Genomic DNA, 13010 nt, shown 5'->3' on the forward strand with positions numbered 1-13010 from the left:
TCTGCAATCCTCAAAACAACTCTACAATGTGTGTGAAAAATATATTGCAGGTGAAGAAACTGAGCTTGAGAGAGCTTAAGAAACTGGCCGAAGGTCACACAAATAATAAATCATGGAGGTGGGTTTCCACTCAGTTCTTTCAGCCCCAGAAGTGCACGCTTCTTCCACAATATCATTCTGACATGTAAGCACTGTAGGTTTTCAAGATGCAGATGGAATTCTTAGGATTTCAAAAGAAGCAACCTGGTTCAATTTGTGTGTCTCTCCTGACAGTTGTGGGACCTAGACTCTAATATTAGCTTGAGAGAGCTGAAGATTCACAGCTTGTAGACAGCTTAGAGCAGAGACTATCAACAAATCAAAAAAAAAAAAAAAGTACCCTTTACAAGTCTGGGGGCTGAAGGGCTATGAGTCTTGGAGGCAAATATGGTTTCATGTGTACTGGCTTGTGTGGGCTGTAATTCTGTATTACTAAAGTTACTTAGAATATGGAAGTCAGAAGTATGGGCACTAAATAATTAAAGGGTTTGAAGGTCCACTGGTATCTTCTATAGGGGCACCTTGACAAACAGGAATGGCTCTGACATTAAAATTCCAAGCTTCCTGGGGCACCTGGGTGGCTCAGTCAGTTAAACATCTACCTTCGGCTCAGGTCACGATCCTGGAGTCCTGGGCTCAAGCCCTGCAGAGGGCTCTCTGCTCAGTGGAGAGTCTGCTTCTCCCTCTCCCTCTGCCCCTCCTCCTGCTTGTGCTCTCTCTCACTCAATCACTCTTTCCCTCTCTCTCTCAAATAAATAAATAAATAATCTTTAAAATTCCAAGCTTCCATGCATGTGAGGAAGAAGGGGTTCTTAAAACAAGGGCAGAGTTTTTCCAGTGTGGCAGACAGAATCATGGCCTCCACGAATGTCCATGTCCTGGAATCTGGGAATACATTAGGTCATGTGGCAACGAGGAATCAAGATTGCAGATGGAGCTAAGTGTGCTAATCAGATGACCTTGAGATGGAGAGATTATTTTGGATTATTGGCGTGATCCCTACATAGCCACAAGGGTCCTTATAAGTGGAAGAAGGAGGTAGAAGAGGAGAGTCAAAGGGAGTTGTGATGCTGGAAGCAAGGCCGGAGCGATGCGATATGGGGACTCAATATGCCACAGCTGGCTCCAAAGATGGAGGAAGGAGCCAAGAACTAAGGAATGCGAGTAGCTTCTATAAGCTGGAAAAGGCAAGAAAACACATTCCCCCTTAGAGCCCCCAGAATGAACACAGACCTGTTGAAACCTTGATATTAAGACTCTGATCTCCTGATATAAGATACTAAATTCGTGTTGTTTTAAGCCGCTAAATTGTGGTAATTTGTTACAACAGCAGTAGGAAACTAATACATCCTGTCTCACTACTTACTCATAAAACTGACATTAAATATTGGAACAGGGCTGGGTTAGGATACTGGTTTGGCTGACAGAGATCAAAATAACATTAGCTTAAATAGGATAGATATTTATTTCGCTCACGTAAAAATCCAAACTGATTCCTGGATGTAGCTCCACTTTGCTCCACAAGGTTCTCCAGAGACCCACGCTCCTATCTTGTTGATCTGCCATTCCTCAAGGGAACTGCCCTCATGGGCATGGGTGAAAAGAGCTCAGCACTATACTCCAAACTTTAAAAACTACAGGGGAAAGGGAAGACATCCTTCTTAATGAGGGCATGAGGGGGAGAGAGAGACTAAGCAGGAAAAGAGCAGGCAGCCCCACCTCTTGAAGTCGAAGGCCCAGAGGTCAGATCCCAGCATTCTTAGAATTATCCCTACCTAATCTTTCTGGATCAGGCTGATGATCTGGGCACCAACTAACTGGGAGATTCCTGGAATAGCTACCACTATCCCATAAAATGTAGCATACACAAGACTCTAAATTGTCTCTCTTAATGTTTACGAGCTATTGGATGGTATCCCATGATATCAATTATGGCTGGGACCAGGTAGAATTTAGATTGCACAGCCCACCCTTCAAAACTCCAGCCAGCTTTCTGCACAGACTTCCCTGTCATTTGATTAACCTCGCAAAAACGTTCACCTGCATTTCATGTGACTGAATTTTTTTTTGGACGGAGAGCTTTGACTTTATTTCCTTTAATCCTCACAACAACTGTCTAAGGGAGATACTGCTGTTATTCCCATTTTACAAATGAGAAAACACAGGCAGAGAGATATTTAGGAATTTTCCCCCAAGTTTACACAGCTAATGAGTCATGGAGTGACATTTGAATTATCAGGCATTCTGGCCCCAATCCTTGAAAAGGTAAGAATGGATCCTGGAGGAAAATTAGCAGCCTTTTCCCAATGTTCTTGGATTGTTGGGAACCAAAGGAGACTGTGTTACTATGTAATTTTGTAACAAATGGAAATATAAACACAGATCAAAAGGTTGTAACCACTTGTTCGGAGCTGACAGCCAATATTAAAACTGCTCGGAGAGGATTATGGGAAGATGGCAGATTAAGAAACACCAGGAATCTGTCTCCCCATCTAAACAACGACACTGGCTGAATCTGTCTGATGTGATTATTTTGGAACTCTGGAGTCTATTGAAGGCTCACAACTTCCAGGGGAAGGCTTGGATGGTAAGTTGCAGTTAATTCTGGTCAGTTTCAGCTCTTAGCACAGTAGCCACTACTCATCTCCCACCCCCAGCCGTGTGGCAGGAGTGGTACATTGTGTTCCAGGAGCAGCTTGCGCACAGTATGGAGGAGCCAGGGTGGGGATAAAAAGGACCCTGAACTCCAAAACCAGGGGTCTGTGCACTGATTGCTGGTTGTTGCATCCAGTAACAGAAGTGGGGATAAAGAGGCAGATAGTCACTGTGGTTGCACCTCTCCTTCCTGTTGCAAGCCCCTCCTCCTCCAACTGCAATGACTTCTAGGGAATTGAAAGAGCCAGTGTCTTTCTCCCCCTCTTCATTTTTCTTTTTTTCACTCCTTGAGAGTCAGGCATTAAAGAGTAGGATATTCAGGGGCGCCTGGGTGACTCAGTCGTTAGACGTCTGCCTTTGGCTCAGGTCATGATCCCAGGGTCCTGGGATCGAGCCCCACATCAGGCTCCCTGCTCCGCGGGACGCCTGCTTCTCCCTCTCCCACTCCCCCTGCTTGTGTTCCCTCTCTCGCTGTGTCTCTCTCTGTCAAATAAATAAATAAAATCTTAAAAAAAAAAATAAATAAAGACTAGGACATTCAAAAGCAACTCCATATATGGGGAAAATTAGAAAATGTCGATGCATGCCCAGGGTGAAAAACAGGTTCAGAAATGACCTAATAAGACCTTGAATTTACCCTTCAGGCTGACCCTTGGCACAGATACAGCCTATGACAACTAAACACAATCAACAACAACAAAAACTGCAAACCCAGAAAAGGGAAAGAATCTGATTTCTAGAGTTAACATGCTATTAGATCCAAATGTCCAGTTTGAAGCAACAAAAAATCACAAGATACACCAAGGGGAAAAAAAACCCCAGAAAAGTATGATCCATTCAAAGGAGAAAAAATAAATCAGTAGAAAATGTTCCTAAAAACAATGCGATGGCAGACATACTACACAAAGACTTTAAAATAACCATATAAAAGATGCTCAAAAAACTGAAAGAATTTGGTAAGTTCTTTATAGAGCTTGGATACCAGCCCTTTATCTGAAATGTCATTTGCAAATATCTTTTCCCATTCCGTGGGTTGCCTCTTAGTTTTATTGACTGTTTCCTTTGCTGTGCAGAAGCTTTTTATCTTGATGGTACAGTGTAGTGAAAAGAAGGGGCACATGCTCCCCGATGTTCATAGCAACGATGTCCACTATAGCCAAATTGTGAAAGGAGCCAAGATGTCCTTCAACAGATGAATGGATAAAGAAGATGTGGTCTCCATATATACAATGGAATATTACTCAGCCATCAGAAAGGATGAATACCTACCATTTGCATCGACATGGATGGAACTGGAGGGGATTATGCTAAGTGAAATGAGTCAAACAGAGAAAGATAATTACCATATGGTTTCATTCATATGTGGAACATAAGGAATAGGCACAGAGGACCATAGGGGAAGGGAGGGAAAAATGAAGGGGGGGAAATCAGAGAAGAAAACAAGCCATGAGAGACTCTGGACTCTGGGAAACAAACTGAGGGTTACAGAAGGGAGGGGGTAGGGGGATCGGTAACCGGGTGATGGATATTAAGGAGGGCATGTGCTATGATGAGACCTGGGTGTTATACACAACTCATGAATCGTTGAACAGTACATCAAAAACTAATGATGTATTATATGATGGCTAAATGAATATAAAAAAAACAACAAAAAGAAAATGTGGAGAAAGTCAATAAAATGAAGTGTGGACAAAATGGGAATATTAATAACAGACAAGATAGACTTTACATTTAAAAAGTTTATGAGACAAAGAAGAAGGATATTTTATATTAATAAAGGGTTCAACACAACAAGAAGATGTAACTATATAAAGATGTATGCACCTAATAACCAGACCATAAAAACATAGGAAGCAAAAGCTGACAGAACTGAAGGGAGAAATAGACAGCTCTCCAATAATGGTTGGAGACTACTATACGCCATCCATTCTCAATAATAGATAGAACAAGCAGACAGAGATAAGTAGGAAAATAGGAGATTTAAACAACAATAAGCCAACTAGACTGAACAGACATATCCAGAACACTCTACACAACAAGAAAAGCTTACACAACCTTCTCAAGTACACACATGACAGTTTTCCAGGATAGATCATATGTTCAAGCACAAATTTAGTCTCAATAGATTTTAAAAGATACGTATCATATAAAGTGTCTTCTCTGACTAAAATGGGATGAAGTCAGAAATAAAAAACAAAAGGAAAACTGTATCATTCACAAACTTATGCAAATTAAACAACACATTCTTAAGCAACTAATAGTACGAGAAAGAAATCACAAAGGAAATTAGAAAATGCTTAGAGATGAATGAAAATGGAAACACAACATACCAGAACTTATGGGACACAGCTTTTATTAATAGCTATAAAAGTTTACATTACAAAAGAGGAAAAACCTCAAATCAACGACCTAACTTTACAATATAAGGAATAGAAAAAAAACAAAGTAAATCTGAAGCTAGCAGAAGGAAGGGAACAATAAGGATTAGAGCAGAGATAAGTGAAATAGAGAATAGAAAACAATAGAAAGAATCAACAAAACCAAAATTGCTTCTTTGGAAAGATCAACAAAATTGACAAACCTTTAGATTGAAGGACTAAGGAAAAAGAGAGAAGACTCAAATTACTAAAATCAGAAATGAAAGTGAGGATATTATTGCCAGTTCTACAGAAATGAAAAGGATGATAAGGGGCTACTATAAACAAACTGTACGCCATCATATGGGATAACTTAGATGAAATGGACAAATTCCTAGAAACACAAAACCTACCAAGACTGAATTTTGAAGAAATATAAAATCTGAATGACCCTATAACTATAAGGATATTAAGTCAGTAATCAAAAATCTCCTCAAAAAGAAAAGCCCTGGGGGCTCCTGGGTGGCTCAGTTGGTTAAGCATCTGACTCTTCATTTCAGCTCAGGTCATGATCTCAGGGTCGTAAGATTGAGCCCCAAGTCGGGCTCCACACTGAGCATGGAGCCTGCTTAAGATTTTCTCTCTCTCTCTCTCTAAAAAAAAGAAAAAAAGAAAGAAAGAAAAAAGGAAAGCCCTGGACCAGATGGCTTCACTGGTGAATTCTACCAAACATTTAGAGAAGAACTAACACCAATCCTTCTCAAACTTTTCCAAAAAATTGAAGAGAAGAGAACACTTCCTAACTCATTCTATGAGGCCAGTTTTACTCTGATACCAATTCCTAAGTCACTGCAAGAAAAGAAAACTACAGACAAATATATCTTAAGAGCACTGACGAAAAAGAATCCTTAATAAACAACAAAAACTCAGCAGCATCTAAAAGAATTCCATTTATAATAGCATCAAAAAGAATAAAATGCTCAAAAATTAATCAAAGAGGTGAAAACTTGTACAATAAAATCTATAAAGCATTGCTGAAAGAAATTAAAGAAGACATAAATAAATGGAAACATATTCCATGTTCATGGACTGGAAGACTTAATAATGTTAGGATGTTAACACTACCCAAAGTGATCTGCAGATTCAGTGCAATCCCAAACATATTTTATGCAGAAGTAGGAAAACCTATCCTAAAATTCATATGGAAACTTAAGGGAACCCAGTAGCCCAAACAGTCTTTACAAAGAAGAACAAAGCTGGAGAACTCATTCTTCTTGACTTCAAAACTTACTACAAAGCTATAGTAATCAAAACAGCACAGTACTGCCATAAAGACAGACGTATAGACCAATGGTCTAGAATTGAAAGCCCCAAAACAAACCCTTGTATATACGGTCAAGTGATTTGTAGCAAGTGTGACAAGACCATTAAGTGGGAGGAGAACAGTCTTCTCAAGAAATGGTGCTGGGAAAACTAGATATTCACGTGTGAAAGAATGCCTAATGCCACATACAAAAATTAATTCAAAACAGATTAAAAACCTAAATGTGAGTCCTAAAACCATAAAAATTTTAGAAGAAAGCATAGGACAAAAGTTTCACGACATTGTTTTTGTAACAATATATTGGATATGATACCAAAGGCACAGGCAACAAAAGAAACAATAGACAAATTCAAGTTCATGACAATGTAGACATGTGCAACGAAAGACAATGTCAGCAGACACTTGTCAACCTGCAAAATTGGACGAAATATTTGCAAATCCTATGGTAAGGAATTAGTATCTAGAATATATAGACAACTAAAACTCAATGAGAAAATGTACAAAGGACTTGAATAGACATTCCTCCAAAGAACATTTCTCCATTTGGCCAACAAGCACATGAGAAGAGGTTCAACCTCACTCATCATGCAAATCAAAACTACAATGAGATACCACCTCATACCCACCGGGATGACCACTATCGAAAAAGAAAAAAGAAAATCTCAGGTGGTGACAAGTATTGGCAAGGATGTAGAGAAATTAGAACCCTCATGCACTGTTGGTGGGAATGTAAAGTGATATAGCCACTGTGGAAAACAGTATGGCAATTCCTCAAAAAATTAAAAATAAGACTACCATATGATCTAGCAATTCCACTTTTGGGTATATACTCAAAAGAGCTGAAAACAAGTCTTGAAGAGATATTTGCACATATTCATACAGCATTATTCACAATAACCAAAACGTGAAAGCAATGTAAGTGTCCACTGATGATGAATAGCTAAGCAAAATATAGTTATACCCAAACAATAAAATATTTCTCAGCCTTAAAAAGGAGGGAAATTCTGACACAGGCTACAACATGGATGAGCCTTGAGGACGTTACACTAAGTGAAATAAGGCAGTCACGAAAAAAGACAAATACAGTATGATTCCATTTACAAGAGGTACTTAGGGTAGACAAACCATAGAGACGGAAAGCAGAATTGGAGCTGGGGAAAAGGGAATGGGGAGTTGTTGTTTAATGGGTAAAGGATTTCAGTTTTCCAAGATGCAAATAATTCTGTAGATGGATAGTGGTGATGATTGTACAACATTCTGAATATATTCAGCACCATTGAAGTATACACTTAGAAATGGTTAAGATGGTAAATTTTACGTGTATTTTATCACAAAAGAAATTAGAAAAAACTCTACTGAATCATTATCCTGTCAGATGAGCCCCTGAATGACAAAGAGAGGAGACACAGTAATTTAAATAATGTTTAAATATTACTTCTTTGTCCTGGATACCAGACTAGACACTTTTCGTGTTTCAGTGAAGACAGCCAAGGTATCCTATAGCATGGGGTTTAAAAAAACTCACGCTGCAATTTTCTTTCCCAGATGAGAGTCTGAATATTTGAATTAGTCAACTTTTTCTATGTAACAAACCACTCCAAAACTCAGTTGTTAGAACAATAACCATTTATTAGCACACGATGTTATGGGTTGCCAATCTGAGCAGGGTTCAACTGGTTGGTTTTCCCTGCTGGATTTGACTGGGCTCACTCATATGTTTGTGATCTGTCCACTGCCATTAAGGCTCGGTTGCTGAGGGGTGGGCTTCTGTAAACTGCACAGCAGAAATGAAGGGGCTATGTTGTTGTCATCCCTCATCATCCAGTAGGCAAGCTTGGGCTTATAAACACGGTATGGAAAGCCTCCAAGTGTAGCAATGGGGCAAGTGCTTCTCAAACCTCTGTTTCTGTCACATTTGCTACTGTCCTGTTGACCAAAGGGGGCCACAGGGCTAGCCCAGACATAAGGGCTGGAAGAAGACTTCATCTCCTGATGGAAGGAGTTACAAAGCCACACACAAGGGTGTAGATAATAGGAAGGAGACCTTGTGACTATTTGCACAATTTACCACAATATTACAAGTGAAAATAGCCATGGCCCCAAGAACAAGGGAGTATTTCCTTGGCAATATTTCACATTGAAGATGAGTTTTATCAACTGAAAATATGAAGACAGCTTAAAATGCTGGCCAAAGCATTCATGCTTAAATAACCCACCACGTTAAAAAGAGAAGCCAAGAACTCCCACGTTATCATTTCACTAAACAGAACATGGTCCCATTTACAATGGAAAGCTGAGATGCTCTTGAGATAAGACCATGGATAATGGGAATCCAATCAAGATGTCTGTTCGTCTTATTTCTCCCCTCATTTAACATTTAGATCCACTCTGAAAATCCCAGGGTCTCCACCACACATTCTGAAAACCCACCTCCATGGCAGGGCCACTTGGCAAAGATGTGACTCAGCCAGCCCCTTCTGAGCTCCAGCTAGAGGCAGTCCCTCTTGGCAACACTCCTGCCTCTGGCCCTAATCTCCAAGGCTCAGTGGCCAGAGTAGCTAGATGTTAGAGAGGCAGGCACCCCACAGATAAGAGTGTTGACCTGCAAACCCACTGCCAAGCTGCGAATGTTTATGTCAGGTTGAATGAAAAAATAATTGCCTGTCAAAACACTTAATTGCATTTGAGAAGCCTTGTGCCCATCTTTCTTTTTGACAAGGTGTGCTCAGATTTCTTTTCTTAGATCCAGAACTCTCAGCTGATCCTGGCTTCCGTCTGTGTAGGTGATGGACAAGCTGTCACTAACCCATCAGACTTGGGACGGTGCCAGGAGACCCTTCTAGGTTGGAGGAAAGTTGGCAATGGAAAAAGGAGCATCCGAGTTCCTGAGGTGAGTGGAATTTTATTTATTTACGTACCACTCTCACAAAAAGGGGATTTCAGGTGGCCTCTGAAAATATATGTATAACAGAATTTAAAAAATAAATCAAAGTGAAGGGAAAATAGGAACAAAAAGAATTAGTGAAACAGTAATTGGGCACAGAGTTTCCTTTTAGACAAGTCAGTCAGGAAAAATATAACCCAGTGGCCATGAGATATAATTCAGCCAGTTCCTTAGGGGAAAAGCATTTCGTGCTACCATCAGACTTTGAAACGTATTTTTCCCAAGGGCTTTTACAGAGAGAATGTTGTGTGTGGACAGGTTCCTCACCAACCTCCTGATGTAAATACTGGGATGGCCAGTGACACGATTGGAAGTCAAGAACCCCTGAGGTCTGGTGTGACATAGATAGGCCTCCTCAGCTCAACTGCTGATAGGACCCACACAGACAGACAGTCAGGGCCCAGAGGATTTGAATATGCTGACCTATTTCAAGGGGCATGGAAAAATCATTAGCAAGGGTTCAGCCTTGCCTGTGGAACCCTGAGGGATTTTTGAAAAGGTAGCAAGGGTTCTTTCAAGGTAACCAAAAACTGGGTTCCTCTCCTTAGAAGAGAGACATTCACCTGAAGGCCACACACAAGTATACACCATGGGATTAATAAAGGGAAAAGGTGGATTGCCCGACATAAACACAGCTGGGATTGGGGACATCTGCCTTCCCTGGGGCACACTGGTAGAGAGAGATCTGCCCAACCACTCCTGGAAGGTTCTAGACTGTGCTTCCTTGGGGAAGCTGAAGTCACGGACTACAGGGGAATAGGGTGAGAATGGGTAAGATTGCCTCAGGAGGCTCCTGAGCCCCTGGGTAACTGCAGATTTCTAGTTCTTTTCAGTGCGGGCTCAAAAGTTGGACACACCTGGACTCCCAGCATTATCACCGCGGGCTGTGTGGACAGAACAAGAGACAATCTTTTGAACCCTGGACTCCTTCGGTGAAAACAAGTTATGTATTTGCTACAATCACCCCAGGCTTAAACAGAGAGGGTGTTATTCATCCCACACAACCAGAAGTCCCAGGGAGCGCACTACAGGGCTGGTGGGATGGCTCAGCCGCAGCAGCAAGGACTCAGGCTCTACCTTCCTTTTCCGCCATCTTTGATTTGTACCCTTCATTCTCATGAACCCCCTCCAGGCCTGGCGTCTGAAGTCCAGGTAGGGGGAAAGCAGAAAAGACAAAGCCTTCAGCTGCGAAGCTTCACTATTTTCTCCAGGGGAGAAGAAATTTCAGAAATGCTTGGATCCATCGCAGTAGTCCGGATGTCACCTGGTCATCTCTAGCAGCAAGGGGGTCTGAGAAGTTTGCTCTGTTTGCTGCCAGCCTTGGAATTAGAGGAGGATGAGGGGAGGGTCAACGGGGCCTGTAGGTCATCCTTTCTCATTGCCAGTCCACAGCAGTAACAACATCACTGTCAAAGAGCTGTCTTTCAAGCATTTAGCTCACTCATCGGGAACACGGCAAGGACACAATGTTACCATCGCTCCTGCCACAGGGCAGAGCCCCAGACATCGCAGGCTTGGCCAGCCGGACTCGAGAGATCAGCCGGACCCGAGAGATTTGTCCACCAAACGTCCCAGATTCTCCAGATGGGTCTCTGTTTACAAATTATTTGTTGTCTGAACGTGTATTAGATAATGAATCCTGATCTGGGGTTCAGAAAACAGGACCACCACACCGAGAAGCAGTGCTGGTGACAAAGGTTGATACGAAGTTAATGGACGTGGAATTGACATCAAAGCCCTGGCAATGGGAGAAAGTATCCGGGAGGTATTTCTATATAGAAATTCGGCAACATAATAACTGAAAACAAAGCCTTCAAATCTCTTGGGAAAATCTAGGCCTTAAGAAAAGAATAGGGTGTTTCTTTCTTCACCCAGTAAAAATTTGGGAGAGGAAAAAGGATTTTCTTACAGAACCTATTACTAACTTACCAGCGCTAGGATCCAGAGCTCCGAACTTCAGTCCCCTCCCTCACCCACTGAGACTGAATATAAGCCCTCAGGGCATGAAGATTGCAGAGCCACTTAGGATGCAGCCCCTGAGGGGACAGGGTGGGGACCACAGTGAGTCCTGGGATTGGGCGCGCTTCCAGCCCCTCCCCCGTCCCTGGGGTCGGCTGGAAGCCTTCCAAGCTTCCAAGCTTCCAAGCCTTTCCTGGAGGGAGCTAGACCCACCCCACTCAGTGGTTGGGAAACCAGGGATAGGAAAAGCTTCTTCCACCCACCTACAGGTTGCTGGAGCTGCCAGCCCTGCCGTGGCTGAGTGTGGCATTGTGGTGGGGCGTTGTGGCAATTTCTACCCAAAGGCTGTGTCTCTGCTACACTTGGAAACTTGACCTCTTGCTTTGTTGGTGCAACAGTGGCCTTTTCAGTTCTGTCTGGAATTCCAAGTCTGCCCTGCTGATTCCGGGAAGCTGAGGAGGGGTTGGGGAGATAGACTATATGTAATACACACGTACAGATTAGAGAAGAAACTTACAAGATACGGAGGGATGTTTGATTAGTTGAGCCAGCCACAGCCAAGCAAGGGGGCCTGTTTCTGGCGCTCCACCACCTAGAAGCTACTCTCTTCCTGCCAAAAGCCAGACCAGCCCATGTCACCGTTCCAGCTGTTAAACTATGGAGACAGAAAGAGAAAGCTGAAGACAGGAAACCATTTCTTGATAATACGCAACAACTACAGCTTACCCTTGAGACAGAATGCACAGAAAAGCCAACAAAGGGTCCTCGATGCTGCTAATTCAGGAACAGAAATCACCAGAATCTGCCTTTTGCGGGGTCCTCCACGCCAGCTCAGCCCTTCCGGGCATTACAACCCGCATGCCTCTAACACTTGTTAAGAACCAAGCTCCCCCATTCCTCTCTCTTGATAATACAGGGAAATGCCATTTCCGTGCCTTCCTGCGTGGATGGGGTTCCCCAGGGAACACAGAGGAGAATCGCCGAGACCCACAGCTGGGAAGAGGAGAAATAGGAATTTGGAAGGGCTGCTCTGGACTGTGTATCACATCTCACTAGAGGTCTCAGTGATTCCTTGGTGAGAGGGGAGGCAGAGCCTGCTAGCTGCCCGCTTCTTTTAGCAATAGAACCACTGAACTCCATCCTAATCTGTATGGCTACTCAGAGTAAAGAGTACTGTAGTCTGTAGTGTCCTTTGCTGCTTGGAGTGGCTATATGACTGAATTCTGGCCAATGGAGTGTGATGTATGACTTCTGGAAAAGGTCCTTAAGATGCCAAGGCATGCTCTTCCCTCCCATGCTTCTGCTGTCTGGAATGAACTCATGATGTGATGACTGGGGCTGCAGCAGCCGCACTGGACCAGGAAGTGGATTTGGGATTGAAGGCCACATTTGATAAAGCAGCAAAATAGGAGGAATGTGGATCACTGAGGATTTTAGGAAATAGAGGAAACATCAGATTTGGATTACCTATCTTGAGACTTAATGTGTGAGAGAAATAAGCTTCTGTCTTATTTAAGTTACTCTTTTTCTTTTAAGATTTTATTTATTTATTTATTTATTTATTTATTTATTTATTTATTTAGAGAACGTGTGTGGGGAGTGGGGGAAGAACTGTGAGAGAGGGAGAGAAACAATCTTAAGCAGGCTCTAGACCCAGCGTGGAGCCCGACTCGGGGCTCAATCTCCTGACCCTGAGATCATGACCTGAGCCGAAATCAAGAGTCAGACGCTC

Source organism: Phoca vitulina, unplaced genomic scaffold, assembly GCF_004348235.1.
Source record: "Phoca vitulina isolate PV1807 unplaced genomic scaffold, GSC_HSeal_1.0 scaffold43, whole genome shotgun sequence".
NCBI classification, from domain to species: domain Eukaryota; kingdom Metazoa; phylum Chordata; class Mammalia; order Carnivora; family Phocidae; genus Phoca; species Phoca vitulina.